A 21,850-nucleotide genomic window follows, 5' to 3' on the forward strand; every position below is an offset into this window, starting at 1 on the left:
GAAGAATCATCCAAAATTTGTGTGAACTGCCCATATCCAGGAAGGGTGTTCAAAGATTCTGGCAAACCAAAAATGTCAAATGCTTATAAGATAGCAGTAATAATAGTGATTTTTATTATCATTTTGTCTAAGCTTTGCAGGAAAGGGTTGGGGAGGACTCTGCAGCCGCTTCATCACTAGGATCTCAGATGAGGTTTCTAACCTCCAGCTGCAGTCGAGAGCACTATTTCTATTGATTAGAGCCAAGGACTCAATAAAGCACATGCCTGTTCTCAGGTAGGACTTTAGGCCTGAGCCTTCCCAGATAAGATCAGACCCATTTAGAGCTCACTCCACAGCAAAGCACACTCTTGACTCTGGAAAGACACCACGATAGAGGTTCCTATTTACTCAGCAGCCCCTGTGTGCCAGCACTATAATCTTCACTCAGCATGTATGATCTCCTTTAATCCTCAAGGCAACTCTGTGAGGAAGGTAGTGGGATTACCATATGACAGATAAGGAAATGGAATTTTAAAGAAAATATTAGTTAGTTGTTCATGACACCCTCCACCCTGCCTCCCTGCCCAACCCCGCCCCCAGCAGCGACAAGCTCACCACATATGGATGTATAGGTCGTGCACTGCACAACTCCACAGTGCATAATTGTATCGGTTGTGGATGACACTACCTGGAGTTGTGCAGCGCACAGCCTGTGTGCTCTGATGTAGCCTCTGCTCACTTGGTTCCAAAGTCCATTTCCTCACAGCTATATGCTGGAGTCCAACCATCAGAGTCTTTTAAGTGAGAGCTTCTGAAGGTCAGGGAAGATTTCTTCTGAGTGCCCACAGAGAGCAGCACAAGGCCTGGCACATAGCACGTACGCAATAAGTGGCCACAAGATTAAAGGTTATCAAAGATGAACATGAATGTGCTCATCAGCTCTGGAATTGCTGGACCCACAGAGGCACCACTTGAAGCCTGAAATAGGTAATTTAAAACAAATGAAAGGGAGAACTACTGCTTGGCACAGCTGGTTGTCAGCTTATAAAACTCATTAACCCCAGAGGTGGTACGGGTGGCAAATCCTAATGGACTCCAGGTGTGTCTAGGAAAGTTCAAGGTTTCTACAACCATAGCGTATTATTGAGGAGAGTAGCCAAGAAGGGGGCCACTGACATTGTTTGAGCACCCACTATATTCCCGGCACTGGGCTACACAGAACAACTCTGTAGAACTGGTCTCTCCAAGTCTATTTCCTTCTAGGTAAAGAACTCTTAACATCCACCTATTGGGGTGGGGGTTGTAATCATGAAATGAAATAACATAGATGAGGCACTTAACGTAGGCCTGGCACAGTGTTCATGCTCAACGTAAGTTAACTATTATTCCTGGAAATAAAAATTACACATGGAATCGTGTTTGACATTTCACTAGTAGGAGAGAATTTCATAAAACTTGCATCTCCTACCAAGAAACTAGGTTCAGGGACACCTGGGTGGCTCAGTGGTTGAGCATCTACCTTCAGCTCAAGGTGTGATCCCCAATCTGGGGATTGAGTCTCACATCAGGCTCCTTGCAGGGAACCTGCTTCTCTCCCTGCCTATGTCTCTGCCTCTCTCTATGTGTCTCTGATGAATGAATAAATAAAATCTTTAAAAAAAAAAAAAAAGAAAGAAAGAAACTAGGTTCAATTATTCTCCTATGTGGACACTTGACTGATTAAGACTTTAAAGGATAACCTAACCTTTAGCCTTTGGGATTGCACATAAATAGAACAATTTGTTTATTTTCCTGCCTTGTGATTTTCAGCCAAGTCGATCTTGAACTAAAGCAGCAATAGGATGATCATCCACTTCAAGCATCCCCACCCCCTGTCATTTCTATCAGGAGCTTTCACGGCCCCAATATTGTGCTAGGCACCCAATGAAATAGTCATGTTAAGACTTCGGCCTTCCTATGTAGAGATTTCTGTGAAGAGTTTGTGGCTATTGTGGTACACAGACAACATGAGAACAGATTAATAACACTAGAAGCCAGATCACAAAGAAAACCATCCCAAATTTTTCAGCTTAGTCATGCTTATAACCAGCTTCCTTTCTTGGAAAACCTGAATGTAGCCCTTTAGAGGTCTGCCTTGCTGTGCTGTGTACCCCTTGAAGGCAATGATCACTCAGTTCTGTGTCATCTCTTCTCTGAATCCATAAGCCCATCAGGGTGCTTGGTACAAGCTAGAGGGTGCCAGAGAGACAGCAAGAGGGGGAGAGGTCGGAGAGGTGGGTGGATGATGGTAGCAAGATGGCTGGAGGCGGCAGCATAGTTTAATTGACCACAGCGTCAGCTCGAAAGTGATATTAGATTCCAAAATGTCAGGGTGATCCTTACAGAGATGAGAACACTCAAAGGAGGAGTGACGGAGTGAGCCGAGAGGACATCTAGGGGAGAGCATTCCAGGCACAGGAAACAGACAGTGCAAAGGCCCTGGGGTTGGAGCATGCCTGGTACATTGGCTGCACAAAGCCATTCATTCAGTGTGGCTGGAGCAGCAAGAGAGAAGGGAAGAGTAGCTAGAGATGAGGTCCAAGGGAAAATGGGAGGTCAGACCCCATAGGACCTGATGGGACACAGTATGGCTTTGGCTTTTTTCTTTTCTTCTTTTAGTGAAATGGGGATTCTTTTTGAGGAGCAGGGGACAGGGCTGATTTACCCTTTGATGGGGTCACTTTGACTGTTGTGTGGAGGACCTGCCACCCGATTGGGGCACGATGGTAGCTGTTACAAATGTTCAGCAGAAACAGTTACCTTCTTGGGGGTCTTAGCAGAGCAGTTTGGCTTCCTAATTACTTCTACCATCTGTTTCCATCGACTGCAGCAAAGGGCTCTGCAGAGTTGAGTAGAAGGAGCTGGAAGCTGGCACTGCAACTCTGCATGACTCACTGTCAAGGTGCTCCCCAGAGTGAAGGGGGAGTGGGCATGTGTGTGAGCACGTGGTTGACCCCCATGAGGGGGTACTTTGAAGCTGCTCCTACGCTTGCACATCTGCTAAGGGACGCTTCCCCCATAGCTGTCAGGCAGTCTTCTGGGCCAGAGAGATGAGCATATTCTCCCCAACGCTGGCCATGAGGACATTCACAGCGCTCTTCAAAACAGGCCTGACCTCTTCCTGTCCTTCTGTTCCTCCTTCTCCTCCTCCCCCCCAATTCTCCTCCTTCATCCACATCATCGTTTGTTATCATGGTTTGTTCATGCTATCTGCCTGCGACTGTGATGGGTGCCTGACGGGCATCACCTAACTTAATTTCCACGATAACTATATGAGACGGGAACTATGCTCTCCCCATTTAACCCAGGGAGAAACTGAGGCCCAAAGAGGTCAAGTAAGTTGCCTGAGCTCCCATGGCTGGCACACAGCAGAGCAGGACTATGAACACAAATAGGTTGGCTCCAGAGCCCGAGCTCACAGCCATTATGCCACCTGCCCGCAACTGCTGTTTCTCTGGAGGCTCCTGTTCTTTCGGTGTATCTGAAATGTTAACATGGCCCTCAGTCCACAGAGAAGGGGGAACAGCAAGGCAGAGTGGAAAGGACAAACAGCTCTGTACCGAGCCAATCTGGCCTCCCACAGGCGGCATGTCTGTATGAGCCCAGGCTGCTTCCTGATACTCATCTAGGTGTGAGCCTGTGCAGAGAGGAAGACAAAGAGAAGGTATATTAGGAATGGGTGCCCAAATGGATCTGGCCGTGGACAAGGCTTTATCTTGGGAGGACGGTATGAGAGGGGATGGAGAGCACCCAGAACTGAAGCCTCACTCCACCCCCTTGCCCCCTGGGAGACCTCTACCTCTTCACACCTCTGTTTTCTCTTTTGTAAAAGGAAGGGGAGCATAGTACCCACCTCCCAGGGTACTGGGATCAAACACCCTAAGGCACGCTGTCATAGGAACACCTCTCAACTCTGCAAATTACAAAATATGTAGAGACATGGCTGACTTCTGGTACTCGGCCAGAGGTTACTTGGTGAGGCCATGGTCTCATCAAGGTCTTTCATTCATTCATTTATTTATTTATTTTAAAGATTTTATTTATTTATTTGACAGAGAGAGAGAGAGAGGCTTGCACACAGCAGGGGGAAGAGCAGAGGGAGAGGGAGAAGCAGACTCCCTGCTGAGCAGGACCCCCCCCCCCCCACCGCCCACAATGTGGTGCTCCATCCCCGGACCCCGGGATCATGACCCAAGATGAAGGCAGATACTTAACCAACTGAGAGATCCAGGTGCCCCATGACCAAGGTCTTTTAAAGAGAGTTAGAGCTGTAGGTCAAAGGAAAGGTTGCCCTGGAAGCCTGGTCCCACCTTTGGAATTAAAAGATTTGGATCCGGGTGAGCGGCGTGTCCAGGATTGTCCGCATGCCAGGGTGGAGGCCTGCAAACACGCTCAGCGTGGGCAGCCCCAGGCCTCTATCCCCATGTGAGCTGCTTGAGGGGGAAGCCTTGTGATCATTCATTCTGGAACTGTACTGAGGATACTCCCTCTCCCCAAAAGGACTGTCTAGTGCAGAGGAGGTGTCTGTCAAGTGGCTCACAGGGTCGGGTTTGCCCCAGGGCCCAGCTGCTACAAAGCTTCCTACAAAGGAAGAGGGTCAACAAAGCAGCCCTTTTGGGGCTTACCCAACTGCACAAAAGAGGCCAACTACTCTGAAAGTCAGAGCTGTGCCGGCTCCCCAGCTCCTCACGCAGTGCCTCAACTTTCAGTATCTGTGGAAGGAGAGAATAAAGAAATAACCAAAGAAAGGTGGAAAATTTGAGCTTTTCAATAAGTAATACCTTTGGTTTTCACCTGACTGAACACATTTGCCAATGCCATGGGGCAGTGACAATGGTTTCCTGGTCAGAAGAGGAAAGTGGGACACACCTGGGGGAAGAGACTTCGCCAGCAGAGTCCCCGGTCCAGGATGACGCATCTTCCCCCAGGATGACTCATCTTCCCCTCACACCCGGTACTTCAGGCAGTTCCCTCATCCCCAGGCGCTTCTCCAGAAACCCACCACTGTCAAGTATAAATAAAGCAAACCACATTATTGCGTGCGTCTCCATCTGTTAATTAACAAATAAATCAGCCCCGTCTCACCAATTAAGGAAAGATATCTGGGACCACAAAACGTGGCTGATTCCTCCCACCAAAAATGAAAGGTGTTTGTCACAGGCCCTGAGGTGACAGGAACTGCCTGCCTGTCCCATGGGCCTCTGCCTTGTTCCCAAGGCCGTGATTCTCTGGCTGGGGCCTGAGAAAAGACCCGGGGGAGCAGGTGTGGTGCGGAGCGTCCCCTTGCCACAGGTCTCTCCGGGTGGCACCTTAATGAAGGCCCCAGGCAGCACATCCAAGGTGTCAGGGGCTGAGCTCAGATTGCTCTTCCCCTAGCCCGCCCTTCCAGAACCTCTGTTCCACCTCCTAGGTAAGGACAGTGCCTGAGGCTGGACCAAGACGCATGGTGGTATTTTTTTCTTTGCCCATCTTGGCCAAGGTATAATCAACAAGTTCCAATTCTATCTATGTAAGGTGTGTGACTTGATGTTTTGATATACACAGATGTTGTGAAGAATGGAACGTGACTTGCCCGAGGTCATCTCTTGCCACCATACTGCCACATACATAGTCTCATTCTCACCCTTCATCTCTCTAAGGCATGACCCCAAGCTCTCTAGAAATGCAGAGAAAATGCTCTCTCTAAGGCATTCTTCCACATGCAGAAAACAGAGAGGTAGAGTCGCTCACTGTGATAAGGACCACTGGGGGCTCACACAGGAGACAATATCTGCCAATGAAGAGCCATCCTCCCCCTGACCTTCAGATCCTTCCCTCTGAGGCCAGGCCACTGGTAGGGTGCCCAAAGTCTCCAACCCCCTGATGCCTACCTCTGCCCCTCCACAGTATCAGGTCACCCCACAGCCCTTATGAAACTGTTTTGCAAGCCTCTGGTCTATAGGGCCCGGAGTAGATGGGAGGGGAGTCCACTACCAGGGTAGAGAAATCCACATGGTTTAAGAATTCTTCATTAAGGAGCAAAACAATATTCTTTGAGCTATTGTCCCTAAATTGCGCTGTGGTGAATGGGAAGAGGACACTGGACATCATACTTCTTTAGGACAGAAGGCTAAAAGTACTTTATGATCTTCTCCAACCCCAGGGCCCTGAGAGCAAGAGAAGCCAGTGTCCAGGGGCGAGAGGCCTTTGCAACCAGCCCTGAGTGAGTTGGAGCTCCTGCATACTGCCATCATGGCCTCAAAGGTCCCAACAGGAGGCTTGTCATGCCCAAGAGTCACATATCCATGAGGAAAGTCATTTGTGATGAGAAGAGAGAGAGAGAGAGAGAGAGAGAAGAGGGAGAGCATGCAATCAAATTAATTCTAATGACATTGATAAGGAGATGCGGAAGCACAGCCAATGACTCCATTAAAATAATGACTTTGAAAAAAAAAATAATGACTTTGGGTCTCTTCTGTCATCACCTGGGGTCTTTTCCCCCCTCCCTTGCCACTATATCTCGAGAGTGTTAGCAATGACCACTGTATGGGGAGACAGGCAGGATGGCAAGGATGGAGACATCAGTCTCCGAGAAGCAAACCCTCTTTCTACCCACTGGCTCCTGCTAATCAGCGGTCAGGCCTTTTGGTTGGCAGCTGCAGAGAGGGAAGTAAATCATATCATGACTATGTAATCAGGAGATGTGGATGAAGGAGTCTGGCCTGGAGCCTCTGCCATCCCCCTCTTTTGGCCAGAAGTCCCACGACACTCCAGGGGGGACACAGGCCCACTATGCTCCATGTGTATGGACCATCATGTCAGTGGTGTCCCCTGGAGTTCCACAGAGTGACAGCTCTGATAGACACCTACACATACGCAGGCAGCTTCATAAGACAACTCAGGATGACAGCAAAGATGTCCAGCAGAATTTCCCCAGATCCCCCAGAATGAAGCCTACATTCTCTTTCGTGTTTGCTTATCTTTAACTTTTTCTTATTGAGATGAAATTTATATAAAATAGACAATTTAATACATTCACAGTGTTATGCAACCACTACCTTTGTCTGGTTCCATAACATTTTCATCCCCCACAAAGCAAACCCTATACCTATACTCCCTCCTCCCAGCTCCTGGCAACCACCAATCTACTTTCTGTCTCTACAGACTTAACTATTCTGGACACCTTATACAAATAAAAGTGTACAGTGTAGGACCTCTAGGTCTGCCTCTTTCAGCTAGCATTGTATTTTTGAGGTTCATCACATAGCATGTGTATCAGTTGTCCATTCCTTATTGTGGCTGAGTAATATTCCATTGTTTGGAGATACCACAATTTGTTTATCCATTTATGTGTCTATGGACATTTGGGCTAGATCTATATTTCTGATTGGACTCAGAGTTCTCAAAGCCACCTGCCCCCAGAATGAGTGCACCAGCCTTTGCTTCCTGGCTCTCTTCTGCCGCCACTCTCACTCCAAGGAGAACTCCCTTCCCATCACATGTCCATGCTGTCTTCAGCTGAAAAAGATAGACACCTCAACCTGAGCCCTCACTCTGGGCCTCTAGGAAAGAAGGGAAGATGCAGAGCTGCCTGCAGTCTGGTCTCAATTTTGCAATCCCAAACTCTCAATCAAGGAGAATTTGGACAAAGTGATCTAGGTTGAACTACTATACTTGGTGTATTTGTTCTACTTGAGGAAGACAGATAAGAATAAGAGTGTTCTGATCCTCTCAAGTGCTGGGAAGGGTTATTGTCCAAACTGAGCCTGCATGTCTCTGAACACCAAGCTATATAGGCCAGGATTTGCTTTCATCTAATGTGCCCTCACTGAGTACCTGCTCCAAGCTGGGCACCATAATATACCCAGGGATATACAAAAATCAATGAAACATGGCTTGAGGAGCTCTCAGTCTAGAGAAAGAAATGTGTAGGAATAGTATTAGTAAGACAGGGAAGACAGACCCTGAGTTATAATGGTCCAGAAGCCCAGAGAAGGGGAGCTGTCTTCTAGCAGAACTGGAAAGGGAAGGTTTCTCGGAAGATGTGACCTCAGAAGGTGCCTGCATGGCTCAGTCAGTTCAGCATCCGACTCTTGATTTTGGCTCAGGTCATAATCTCAGGGTCATGAGATCGAGTCCCATGTTGTTGAGCTCCATGCTCAGCAGAGAGTCTGCTTGAGATTCTCTCTCTCCCTCTGCCCTGCATTACATGTGTTCTCTCCCCCCGCCCCCGCTCTGTCTCTCAAATAAATAAAATAAATCTAAAAAAAAGAAAAAAGAAAGAACAAGATGTGACCTCAGGACTGAAGGAGGGTGAGCACTCTTTGACCAGAGGAAGAGCTTCTTGAGTGGACTTCAAAAGCAAAAGCATGACAAGACTATGGTTTGCTTGGAAAGTGCTTGACTCCGCTGTGGCCATGATGGGGATGCTCTGGACAGGCAATGGAAGACTGGCTGGAGACACACACAAGGGCAAGGGCCACCAGATTGTGGAGGGCCTGGGGCGTCAGAATAAGGCATCTATCCTAAAGTATCTGCAGGTTTGTGACCTGAGGGGGAAGTATCAGAAGGGGCAAAGTCTGGAGACTGACAGGCCAGGTAGGAGACTGCGGCAGTGGACCTGCCCAGCCCTGAGCAGCTGACCCAGCAGCATCTGTGGGTACTCTGTGGAAGACAGGCTGAGGGCAACAACTTTGCTGAAAGTAGGGAACAGGCCCTGTGGGCATTAACATGGTAATTTATGCAAGATTAAGAAAACCAGTAGGGGGCTATTGGAGACTGGGAGGTTGGAGTCCTCCACCCAGCCCCTCCACCCTGGCCCTCCACCCTACCTCCACCTAGCACCAGCCTCTCTGAATTTGGGCAGCCACAGGAAGTGTGGAAAGGAACTGTCTCAAGAAGATACATCAGAAGAGGATGAATGGGGTTGTTCAAAATAAACTTGCTGTGCCCCTCTCATGTCCACACCAGGAAATGATCAAAGAGCAGTTTCCCACAGGGCCCCGATGTGTAAGGGCATCCTGTCCTTGACACCCTCTTTGCCATTCTGAGCCTGAGGAGAACCTCCTTCAAGTCAAAACCCAGCTTGGAACAGAGGGTGTGTACAGCCACCAGCTGGAGCCCGATGCGCTCCGGCTCCTACTCCGCCAGCTGCCTGCCCCAGCTCTTCCCAGACAGGCTGGCTGGACTGCCCAGGCTGGGTCCAGCGAACCCTCCGCCTCCTCCCTGTGCTGCCACTTGTCAGAGCCAGGCAAGAGAGATGCCAGCCTCATCCCCAGCCTGAAAGCCCATTCGGGGCGCTGGAAGATGAATTATGTTTCATTTATATCAAAGAAGCAATCTCGGAGCCCATTTGTGATCAAATTTGCTGTCAGAGAAACTTTGCTTTATCTCATTACATCTGATATCTCTTGGCTTCTTGTCCTTGAGACTATTAAAGTTTAATGTCAAATTCAAGATGAAATGAAATCTTTGCTGTATCATCTCATCAGGACCTGAGCGTTCCCCCTTCCATCTAAAATTTTTTGACAACTAATTACAATGGGGGGTGGGGGGAGGGCAGGAGAAGGACCTACTTCCCTTCCATTTGCTGAAAATGCCATCATTTGAAGGGGTTGCCAATGACCCCGTGGTGGCGGGGAGCAAGGAGAGGTGCTTGTTGCCTCTGTCATCCCTTCATCCCAAACTCAACATCCCTGAGACCAATGACACCTGTTTTCATCCCTGTCCTTACAAGGCATTCCTGCCCAGGGCATACGGTGACAGCAAAAGTACACCAGCCTGGAGGGCAGGTCGGCATTTGACGCCAGGCTCTGCCAGCTACATGACCACGGGCAAGTAGACAATCTCACACCTCGGTTTCCGCCACCGTAATACAAGGGGGTTGGACTAGAACCACGTAACTCCACTTAGGCACCAGGATGGCAAGTGAATAACTGAATAGCTATGCATTGAACAACAGGGATTGGGCAGACAGTAGAGTACAAGAGTTAAACACCAGAACATCACGTCTGCAGGCCTTATTAATCATGACGACTCTGAGACAAGTTGATTTCAGAGGCTTATGATCGCCTCTAAGGAAGAAAAGTGCCCACAGAAAACAAGCTTTAGGCTGGGACTATGCTTTCCCTGGAATTCAGTTGGTACATTGATTAATAACACTGATTGAAATCTACCTGTACGATGCAGGGCTCTCAGAAGGCCCAGGGACACACAGATCAGAATTCCTAAAAAGCAATGTGGTTAAAAAGGTGGAGTTGGGGGGGGGGGGGTGAGGGGTGCCTGGGTGGCTCAGTGAGTGAGGCATCTGCCTTCAGCTCAGGTCACGATCCCAGACTCCTGGGATGGAGCCCCACATGGGGCTCCCTGCTCAGCGGGGAGTCTGCTTGTCCCTCTGCCCCTCCCTCTGCTCATGCTCTCACTCTTTCTATCTCAAATAAATAAATAAAATCTTTGAAAAAAAAGGGGAGGGTTTTTTAAAAATTATTTTTATTTATTTATTTATTTATTTATTTATTTATTTATTTATTTATTTATTCATGAGAGACACAGAGAGAGAGAGAGGCAGAGACACAGGCAGAAGGAGAAGCAGGCTCCATGTAGGGAGCCCAATGTCCGACTCAATCCCAGGTGTCCAGGATCACACCCCGGGCTGCAAGCGGTGCTAAACTGCTGTGCGACTGGGGCTGCCCGGGAGGGAGGTTTAAAAAAAGCAATATGTTACAAATGTATGAATAAGTTCATTTATTCAAGAAATATCTATTAAGTAAGCATCCCTGATGCATGCTTACACTGTTCTAGGTACCAGGGATTCAGCAGTTAATAAGAAAGACAAAAATTCTTGACCTCATGGAGCCTAAACACTGTGGAAAGAGGGCAAACAATAAATGTGGTAAAGAAGTAATTCATTCATTTAAATAAATTTACAAATTCTTTAAGTAGGTAGAGCCAAGGAGTGAGGTGGATGCTGGGATATTTAGGTAGTTCAAACCCTGACTCTGCTCCTAGAGCTATGTGACCACGGTCAGTTTGCTAGCCCAAGGCCTTTGCTTCCTTATCCATAAAATAGGCACCATTATGGTACCTACCTCTTTGAGTTAGGTAAATGGGTTTGTGTGAAATTCCCAGCACATAGGAAGTCACCGTTTCTATTGGCACAATCATCTGGGAAGGCTTTCTGGAGAAGCTGAGCTCTGCTCAGCAGGTCCTAATCCCCTAGGTCTGAAGGAGAGCAGCTGGCTTACCTAAAGCAGAGACCACAGCTTGGAAAAAGGTCCCAACTGTCTTCCAAATAACTACTCTGCTGAAAGAAGTCAGGAATTACTTTGATGCACTTGGCCAAGCTAGGGTCCTGCTTCTTTTTTTCTTTTTAAGATTTTATTTATTTATTTGAGAGAGAGAGAGAGAGAGAGAGAACTAGAGGGAAGGGCAGAGGGAGAGGCAGAAGTAGACCCCCGCTGAGCAAGGAGCCCAGTCTTGGGGGCTCTATCCCAGGACCCTGAGATCATGACTTGAGCCGAAGGCGGACGCTTAACTGACTGAGCCACCCAGGCGCCCCAGATCCTGCTTCTTAATAAATGATTTCTTGGTCTTCTTTACTTCCCCTTGGCTCTGCCTAACGATATTCAGAGGAAGTTCTTCATGAGTTCTCACCCATATCATTTCTACGGCGACCAAAATGCCAGGACTTCTACCCGTTTTCTACGTTTTCTAAAAGGGAATCAGAGTATCATAAAGCCAGTCTGTAATCTAAGTCTCTAACAGTGTGAAGGCAGCAATTTATTCCCTAGCCCTTCTATTCTTTGGGGGGATAATAATCCAACATGTTGATACGTATTTTCTTTAAAATCAGAACATCTGGATGCCAGAGCCAAGACTCATTGTTACCACAGCCCTATTAGGTAGATACCACCACCACCACCCATCCCATTATAAAGGCGAGTAAACTACCAGAAATGTCAAATGACTGCCCAAAGTAGCTCAGCTGGTTGGCGACGCAGCAAAAGCATAAACTGCATCCACTTGCTTCAAATGCCATAATCTAACCACACACAGTATCGACTCATTGTTCACTGAATGACATATTCCTGTACAAGCTGTGACATAAGCCAGAGAGACTGCGTCCTTTAAGCAAACACTCCAGAGTTCATGTTAATCCAAGTCAATGTGGTCCCTTGTAAGGTGGGACCTTGAGAGGCTCTGCATCAATCCCAATGATGTTGACACTCACTATTCTGTTTTTTGTTTTGTTTTGGTTTTGGTTTTTCTTTGCAATTTTATATTCTTTGCTTTCACTGTTGTGAATCTGCTCCAAGACAGTAAGCCTTTCATGTTTTGAGGGTAGATTCGATTTCTGGAAGAAGACCAAACTTGTTTGGAGCCAAATCTTGCCAATAAGGTAGAGAAGTAGTTTATATTAAATTAAAAAAAAAAAAAACAACTATGTGCCTGGGGCTCAATAAATATTTGTTGACTAGCAATGACAACAAAATGAAAATTAAATACAAGTTGTTTGATTCTAAAGAAAAGAGACTAGTTTTATTCTTTGGCTCATAAACCTTCTTTGAAAGTCATTCTAGGAAAGAAATTCCAAAGTATTTTCAACAGCGGTAGAGTCACTGGGACAGGAGTTGCATATCAAGGAGGGGTCAGCTTGAAGGGCCACCTATGGTGATCGAAGCTCTAGATTTCGAATCAACATTTAAGGAGTTCCAAGTATGCACAAGACAAGTTCTAGACACTGTGTAACTAAACGAGAACACAATTTTTAGAGAACTTCCAATCCTTTGGGGGAGGGAAGCAGGAAAGATGCCTATAGAAAAGCAATAAATATCCATGATACAAAGCAGACCAGAAGACACTCCAGAAGGACTGGGGGTGGCATCCAAGGGAGGCAGGGGGACTTCCGGCTGGATGGTCAGGGAGAGGCTTTGCGGGGGAGGCAGCCCTGAGCTAGGCTTTCAAGCAATGCTTCCCATCTCTTCCCGACTGGGCACACCCAGATAATGGCTGGCTTGCCAGGACAAGTGGACGGCGCTCCCCATGGATGGGAGCGCTGGCCAGCAGGGCTTCAGGTGGCAGCAGCCCCATCCGGCTGTCCTCAGGACTGAGGAGAATGAGTCCCTCCCAACACGTGGGTTGAGAAGACCCAGGTCAGAGAAGGAACCAGAACTTCAACAGGGGGGTTGGGAGAAAAGGCATTTGTTTACAAGCTCACAGGTACAGGACAGAGGGGAATTAAGTGTTGGGTGTGTTCTGACAGCAGGCTAATCTCCAGTTGGTAGGAGGGTAGGGACCCAAGGCGGGGGTGGGGGTGGGGGTGCAGTTAAGACCAGGGAAGCAGGTTGAGGCCTTGACCACCGTGTTAGTGATTCTGGAAGTGATTCCACAAACTGCTGGGGAGCTGAATAGTACTTTTGGGGGAAGAGAGGGAATGGGGAGAAACCCTCACACTGCCTACGGTTCACTTAAAAACAGCTGTAAAGAATAAACTGTAAACGAATAAACAAATCTCCAAAGCTAGGATTCAGGCCTTTCTCCTGCTTTAGAGAAAAAAGCCCAGTTGATTCAGAAATAAGATGAAAATCTCCAAGCTCCAGTTGAAAAAAAAAAAAAATGCTGTGAGGCTACAAAGTAAACAGCCCGTGTTTCCTCAGGAGCCCAGGGTCCCCAGGCATGAAAAGCAGGCAGATCCTTCCTGTTTTCTGCTGGTCCCCTTGATAGCTTGAGTCACCGCGGCTGTGGTCCTACCTGACAAACAGGAGACTAAACACACTCCACCGAGAACCCAGCAAGCCACCCGGCGGTGGCACCGGCCTGCACTCGGGCTAGGGGACAGTCCTCCGAAGGTGGCTGCCAGCGTTGCTATGGAAATTTAATTCCCCACTAGAAGCAAATCCCATTCCAAAGGCCAAGCATGGCCATGTTAGGTCAAGAACGGAACATGAACTGGGGGAAAAGATTGCTTTTCGAGAGAACCAGACAATTAATTTCGCAGAGGAACCGCCCTGCAAAGGGAACATTGCAGATACCTAATATAGGCCATCTTTATTCTGGTCGAGGGCGGCTTTTTCAGAGTGCCTACAAGGGGCCCAGTGCTGGGGAATGTTCTCGATGTCAGCGGAGGAGACGTGGACAGGGCGGCCGGAGGGAGGGAGGTGAGAGGTCAGGAGGAGCTTCCCCCAGAAGAGTTGTAAGACACGGCCCTGTGTTCCTGGAGACAGCAGTGAATCTGCGGCTCTAGGCATTCCAAAGAAAAGGAAAATTGGGTACATGTCCCAGGTGGTTCAGGTTAACGCCTTCCAAACACTTTGAGTCTAAAGTATCTGGGGGATTCCAAAAGCCATCTCTGTAGGTGTAACCTTCACTCAAGTCTCTCCCCATTCCAACAACGGCACTGTCTGTGCACACGGGAAAACACAAGTGTGAGTGCGTGTGAGCTGAGCCACGGGTAGGAAGCAGCTGGCTAAAGGCATGTGTGAAAACCCCACTCCTACCCAGGCCGTCTTTTTCCTCTCTCCTCTTGCCATCACCCTCCAGCCCACAGTTCAGAGTTTATGGAGGGAAGTGACAGTTCAGTGTGTCAACATTAACCGGGCTGCCCTTACGCGTGAGGCCCTGCATTAGATGCCACAGGGAGAATGAAGAGGTGAAGATTTTACCGCCTGCTTCAAAGAACTTGTCTGAAAGCTCTAACGTGGCCATGTACCAAGGTAGCAGGTCAGTTTAGAGGCTTTCCTGGAAAAAGTGGAAGCACAGGAGAAGCTCTGCAAAGGAGCAGCTCTTTCCTCACTAGACTGGCCAGAGATAGCAGAGAGAAAAATCTCTCTTTATTCTTCTTTTTAATTATGGTAAAAAAAAAAAAAAAAAAGTAACACAAAATTTACCATCTGAGGGGCACCTGGGTGGCTCATGGTTGAGCGTCTGCCTTTGGCTCAAGTCATTGGGCTCCCCACATGGAGCCTGCTTCTCCCTCTGCCTGTCTCTGCCTCACCCTCTGTCTCTTATGAATAAATAAATAAAATCCTTTAAAAAAATTACCATCTTAAACATTTTTAAGTGTACAATCCAGTAGTTAAGTACATTTATACTGTTGTGCAATACATCTCCAAAACTCCTCATTCTGCAAAACAAACCTTATATCCATTAAGCCACAGCTCCCCATTACCATCTTCCCCGACCCCAGCCCCTGGAAACCACGATTCTACTTTCTGTCTCTGGAAATCTGACTACTTTGGATACCTTACAAAAGTGGGATCACACAGTACGTGTCTTTTGGTGACTGGCTTATTTCACTTAGCGCAATAGCCTCAAGGTTCACCCAAGTTACAGCATGCATCAGAATGTCCTTCCTTTTGAAGGCTGAATAATATTCTCCTGTATGTGATACTTCGTTTTGCTTAGTGATTCATTGCTCAATTGACATTTGGGTTCCTTCCCTCTTGGGTTCTGGGCATAATGCTGCCAGGAACACGGGGATGCAAATATCTCTTTGAGATCTAGCTTTTAGTTCTTTTGGATGTAGACATGGAAGTGAGATTGCCGAATCGTATGGTAGTTCTATTTTACTTATCTATGTATCTATCGATGTATCTATCTATCTATCTAGATAGATCCATTTATTCTGGAACCACCATACTGTTTTCTGCAGTGGCTGTGCCATTTTACAATCCCACTAAAAGTGCCCGAGAATTTCAATGTCTCCAAATCCTCCTGAACATGTGTCATTTTCTGCTTTCTTTAATAGTGACACTTCTAATGGATGGGTGTGAGGTGACATCTTATTGTGGTTTTGATTTGCATTTCTCCAATAATTAGTGATGTTGAACATCTTTTCATGTGTCTGTTGGCCATCTGTGTATCATCTATTCAAGTATTTTGCCCATTTTTCAATCAGGTTATTTAGGGCTTTTTGTTGTTGTTGCTGCTGTTAAAGGAAGAGCATCTTGAGTGGGGTTGGAAGACAGAAGAACATCTGGGCTCGTAGAAAGGAGGCTGGTTTTTGTTGGATCGGGATCAGATGACCCAGGCAGAATGCTTTAAGGAAGGTGAATCCGGGCATGCTGTGCTGACCAGATGGGCAATGGGTATGGGCCAAGTCTCCAAACCAAGATCCTGAAGCCACTTGTCAGGCACCTGGAGAGTCCGAGGGCTACAGACACACACCTCCTCCCTGCCCCAGCCCTTAGCTACAGTAAAGCTCTGCAGTTAAATGGGACTGGCCTCTTTGTCACTATTGTTTCTCAAGCATGTCTCTTTGGAGAGAGGGCTCTCGACTCCACCGGCACTCCAAGTGCCTTACATTTCTAGTGTTATTTTGAGCTTCCAAGTGACGGACATCTCAGTCCTCTCCCTTCCTCCCGCTGGCCTGCTGGGGCTGGAGTAAGAGCCCACACAGGAAGGAAGCTAATGCAGTGGAAGGGACCTTCAGTGAGGCCACATGGTCAGCGTGGTGCACTCCCTAGACGCCATGGGACACTGAACTGCACCCTACCCCACCTCTCCGGCTACCCCTCCAACCCCTGAGTTGTATAGTCCTTTGCCTTCACTGGAACCAGGAAAGAGCCCCATCTGGCAGCTGAGATCCCCTCTGAGAGCCCGTTCTCCCACAGTTCCCAGACCAAACACCTGGCTACACTTTTTGCCTAGCGTTTGCTGCGTGGGGAAAGGCTCCCCACACGCTGTTATGAAGTATTTTGGAGACAAAAAAGTATTACTGCATGAGATTCCTATTAAAAGACAGAGATAAAGAGTCAGAAAGAAAGAAAAGGACAGCGAGGTGATACACCTCAAATATTAATAGTGGTTGCTTCTGGGTAGTAGAATATGGATGAATTTTTTTTTCTTTGTGCTTTTCTGTATTTTCCAAATTTTTGACCATGAATATGTATTACTTTTGTAATCAGAGAAAGGACAGCACATGGTAATTTTAAAAAGCCTTTGTTGGGCTTCATGCCCACTTGGGCTTGGTGCTCTTACAGATTCCACACAAAAAATTATAGAATCTTTGCCCCTTGGAGCTCCTCATCCTAACTATACCTGCTGGTCCTCCCAAAGGGCTAAAGACATTTTCTGGGGAAATGCCGAACAGCCCTCAAACCAGACCCAGTCAGGGCAGAGAAGCCATGCTGGGGTGGATGGTCCAGACACAGGATGAAACATTATGGATCCAGAAACAGAAGTGGGTGTTCCCTGGGGATAGGAGTCACCTTCATCTCTCCTGGGATCAACCCAGAACACCTTCAGCCTGAAATGCACAGACCCTGGGGGCTTACTTGGACAGTTGGGGAGGAGCGATGATGGGGCTCTTTTAGGAACTAGAAGGAGACAACATCCATCTGCAAGGAGCCAGGGGAGGCCTCATCAGGGTGTGTAGGGGTGCCCCCAGCAGGGCCTGGCTCCCCGCAGCTCAGCCCTCCCTCACTAGAGAAATCGCCACATTTTCAAGGACCAACTGTCTCTCTATCTAGATGGGCTCAGTAAGGGAGCTGGGATGAGTTCAGCAAGATGGAGGGGAGACTGAAAGACAGTATCTTGATTTGAATCAGTGGTACCAAAACATGGTTAGTCTCTGGATTCTAATATCAGCCATTTTGCTTCCTCCCTCTGGTGGGGAGACATCATGGGTCCTAAAGTTAGCCCCGTGAGAGAAAGGGGTCTATAAGGCAGCCCCAGACAGGGGTGCAGATAAAGTCCTCCCTCTGCATTGCCCCTTGGAAGATAAGGCTGAGCTGCTGCCTGTTGTTACGCATGAGAGGTGAAAGCTATAGCTAGGATCCCTTGCATTTACACAGCACTACTCCATTTCCAGAGCTTTAATGCAATACATCCTATTAGACAGGAGGGGAAATTGAGACTCAGAGGGAAAACCTCATGCACAAGGGATGGTGTGGTACAGCTAGGACTGCAGCCTAGTGCTCTGGATCCAGAATCAGACTTGTCTCCCCCAGTACCTGCTGAGGCATTTACACACATCCACTTGCCCTTCTGAGCTCCGGGGGCCTCTACCAGGGAGAGGGGTCGCCTGTGTTCTGGGACCAGCTGTCTGAGGGTCCAGCTCCCCCTCAGGGTCCGCACTCCCTCCTGTGGGCTGAATACCCAGCACTGCCCCATTACCTGCAAAAGTTTCCAATCTTATTATGTCAAGCTTGAACAGTCATCCCTTGCAAGTCAAAAGACACCATTTCCCAGGGGGGGAATCTCTGATGGGGTGGAGGGGGAGTCCTGTGTGTCTCAAGCCAGATAAGCCAACTATACAACCAGTCACCACAAGCCTTCTGAGAGCCTCAGTTTACACAAGAGGTCTTTGTTAAAATTAGAATAGGGCGCCCCCTCCTGGCTTATGAATCACAGCACAAGGTCTCGGGTATCCAAGTAAACCCCCAGGGTCTGCGGCGCTTCAGTTCTTTTCATCCCAGGGGAGCCACTGTGCAAGACATGCTATGGGCCTCATCCCCAACAATCTAAAGGGCTCACCCTCCTTCTTCCCCTACTTCCAGGCATGACACCCCCCACATACACACACATTCAATTTTCTCTCAAGCTCCCCACTTGGTGATCAGAAAGGCTCCCCATCCCACTCCCCACTCCTGCCCATGGTCTGGATTGGATTTCTAACTCTCTATGTAGAGCTGATGAGGTCTCATTCCCAGGAGGAACCAAGCATTTTCCTCGTCCTCTGCCCACCCCCACCACCCCCTACCCCCCTCAGAGAGCTCCTTTATGCTCTATTTTTAGTTTCTTGATTGCAAGTGAGAAGTCAGAATCAGAGTATGCCAGGAAACTGCCAGTGGTAACCAACCCGGAAAAATGGACAGCAACTGGGGAGGGAGGTGGGGGCTCAGAGTGGAGGTGGAGAGGAGGCACCGGAATCTCAAACTACCAGGGTTGGTAAGGAGAGCAGAGGGTGTGTCATCCACCCCTCCTCTTGACCAGCAAGCACGGAAAGGTCACGTCTCTAAAGCCACAGAGACAGAAGGACCCCTAGAGGCCCACCTAGCCCAGCCCCCTCCTTTCCACTGAGTCCCACACACCAGGTGGAGGGCAGGGCAGGGTGGCCAGAAGTAGCCTGACTCCTGAGGCTTCCTTCTGGGTCGTGCCCTGGGCCAGGAGCGCCCACCGCTTGGTCTGGGACTCATCCTCAAAGCCGGTGCCATCTGCGGGTGCCAAAGGGGACCCAGGCAGGCCTCTCCGGGGGCCGCCCGGGCCAGATCCAGCCCCGCAGGGCGCTCGGCCACCCTCTCCCCGACAGGTGCCCGCCTGGCCCCACCGCCAGATGCACCACCGCCCCGCGGGGGACGGGCACGACAGAGCCTCCGGGCCCGCGGTCCCCCGACGTGCCACCGCACTCCCTGAATGAATGAACTGGCAGCTCCAAATCGGCGGCGCAATTGGCAGTTATTGCTGGCAGTTTATCAGTATTAACTGATTAGGCCCGGGATGATGGATCCCCTGTCTGGCCGAGCCCGCCGCCCCGCGGACCGCGCTCCACCCTCCGCCGCCCCCCGGGCAGCCCGGCGCGGCCCGAGGCCCCCCTGCCTGGCACCTGCCTCCCCCCGCCCGCCCCAGCTCCTGGCTCCCCCGCTCCCCCGCTCCCCACACTCCCCTCCCCCCTCCCCCCAAAGAGACATTTAAATAAATAAAACAAAATTCAAATGAGGACACTAAATCTCCCCGGCGTTTAATTGATGATCATTATGCTTGGGAACCTAAACTCTTTTAATTTCACTGCGGTGCAGGGAGATGAATTATAGAATTACAGTCGCCAATTATCAATCACGCCTTTGCTCTGAGTCTCTTGGCTGCCCAGCCGGGGAGCCCTCCCTCCCGCCGGCCAGGGGTTGAAGAGGCTGGGTAATAGCCTTGGAAACAGGAGCTCCGCCTGGAGACCCGGTGAACTCCGGGTTTTGGGGTGCCCCGTGTCTCTCTCTGCTATCACCCTATTTCTAGCACACCACCTTTTTTACTTAAAAAAAAAAAAAGAAAAGGAAAGGAAAGGAAAGAAAACAGTAGAGAAAAGAAAACCTTTTTTCATTTCGAGCTTGGCGTTTAATTCATTTTGTTCAGGGTAAGATGTGCTTGTAGCTTCCGTCCCCACACTGGGCAGGATTCCAGCGGCAACTTCTGCCCCCGCCCAGGCAGCTGCTGCCAGGCCCCCCGGGAGGGAGGTAGCGGGGCTCAGGGACGATTGAAGGGGCCAGGAGACGGGCTTGGGGGTGCTGCCCCAGTGCCCGCTGCGGAGCCCCGGGCTTCCACCACTGGGGACCCATCCCACTGCCCTCTCCTTCCTGTCCTCCTTCACAGTGAAAATAATAATAATAATTTGAATAATAATTTCCACCAAAGCTGTGAATGATTTGCATTTGTATAGAGCTCTGCAATTTACAAAGTGCTTTCATGTGCATTATCTCATTTGATCCTCCCAATAATCCTGAGAGAGGTCGTTAGAGCAGGTAGTTCTGTTATTCAAACGTTTATTCATTCATTCAACTAACATTTATTGAGTTTCTACTTTGTGCCAGGCCCCGGGGATGTGAAGACAAGAAAAAAGGAGGCCTCCTATCTCAAGGAATTCACAGACTACTCGGGAGACCTACTAAGTGAACGGAAAAATTCTAAGGCCTAGGTGGATAGGTGTTCCCTTTGCACTAGGAAGAAGGATGATCAGCTGGGGGCCAGGGCCGGGATGGGCTCCAACCTGCTGCACTGGGCTCCACGTGTGCCCTCCCCCACAACACACGCGCGCACACGCACGCGCACACACACACACACACACAAACACACACACTCTCACTTGTTATTATATTGCCATCACTGTCTTCATCTGGTCCATTTTTCTAAGTACCCATATAAACCGATTTCTAGCTCTGGGCCCCCAAAATTATCCACATTGGTAAACGATTGTGGGTCAGGAGAGAAAAGGGTGGGAGTCTCTAACACTGAATCTCTCGAGACCCAGTGGACTACCACCACATAAAAAAAGACGCGGGCCGGATCCCTGGGTGGCGCAGCGGTTTGGCGCCTGCCTTTGGCCCAGGGCGCGATCCTGGAGACCCGGGATCGAATCCCACGTCGGGCTCCCGGTGCATGGAGCCTGCTTCTCCCTCTGCCTGTGTCTCTGCCTCTCTCTCTCTCTCTCTCTCTCTGTTACTATCATAAATAACTAAAAATTAAAAAAAAAAAAAAAGACACGGGACACCAGTGGAGCCAGATCCTGGTCCTCACTGGGCGCACCTGACATCTGGGCTTCCTTCCTGTGAGGGGCTGTGTGGAAGCTTCTGGTCAACTTCTCAGGGTTGACTGATTGTAACCAACTGATTAGTTGGTGGTAATACCCTGTTTCATTCCAAAAAGGATTCGAGGTGGACCAGGACAAGACATTCTCTCCCACGAGGATGAGGGGAGTGTGGTTGGCTGAGAGTCATTGGTATGTTCATTAGACACTCCCATCCCCAGGTGTGGTCTTCAGATGAAGGTCCAGAGCTCACCATCGGACTCTGACCTACGGCTTCTTAGTTATCCAGGCCCCCTGACACAGGGGCAAAGAGAGTGGAATCAGCCTTGTTCAGATGGCATGGCTCAGCCCCCCAAAAGAGGCTGGGTCCTCAGATTCCCCATGCTGGTGACTTAGGTGGCAAGGGAACACTCTTAAAACAGCATCTCTGCCTCTTTGCAGAGCTAAAAATTTCCAAGAGGAGGTCCTGCAGGGATCACAGCCTGGGTCAGAGCCCACTGGTCTGCCTGGCCAAAGCCAGGACAACTCTATCCTGTCACCAGCTGGCTTCCCTGGGCTCTGGGCCACTGGCCTCCAGCCACGGGCCAGGCACCCAGCCATGCCAGGGAGCCAAGCAGC

This window comes from Canis aureus, chromosome 3 (assembly GCF_053574225.1).
Source record: "Canis aureus isolate CA01 chromosome 3, VMU_Caureus_v.1.0, whole genome shotgun sequence".
In the NCBI taxonomy this organism is placed as follows: Eukaryota; Metazoa; Chordata; class Mammalia; order Carnivora; family Canidae; genus Canis; species Canis aureus.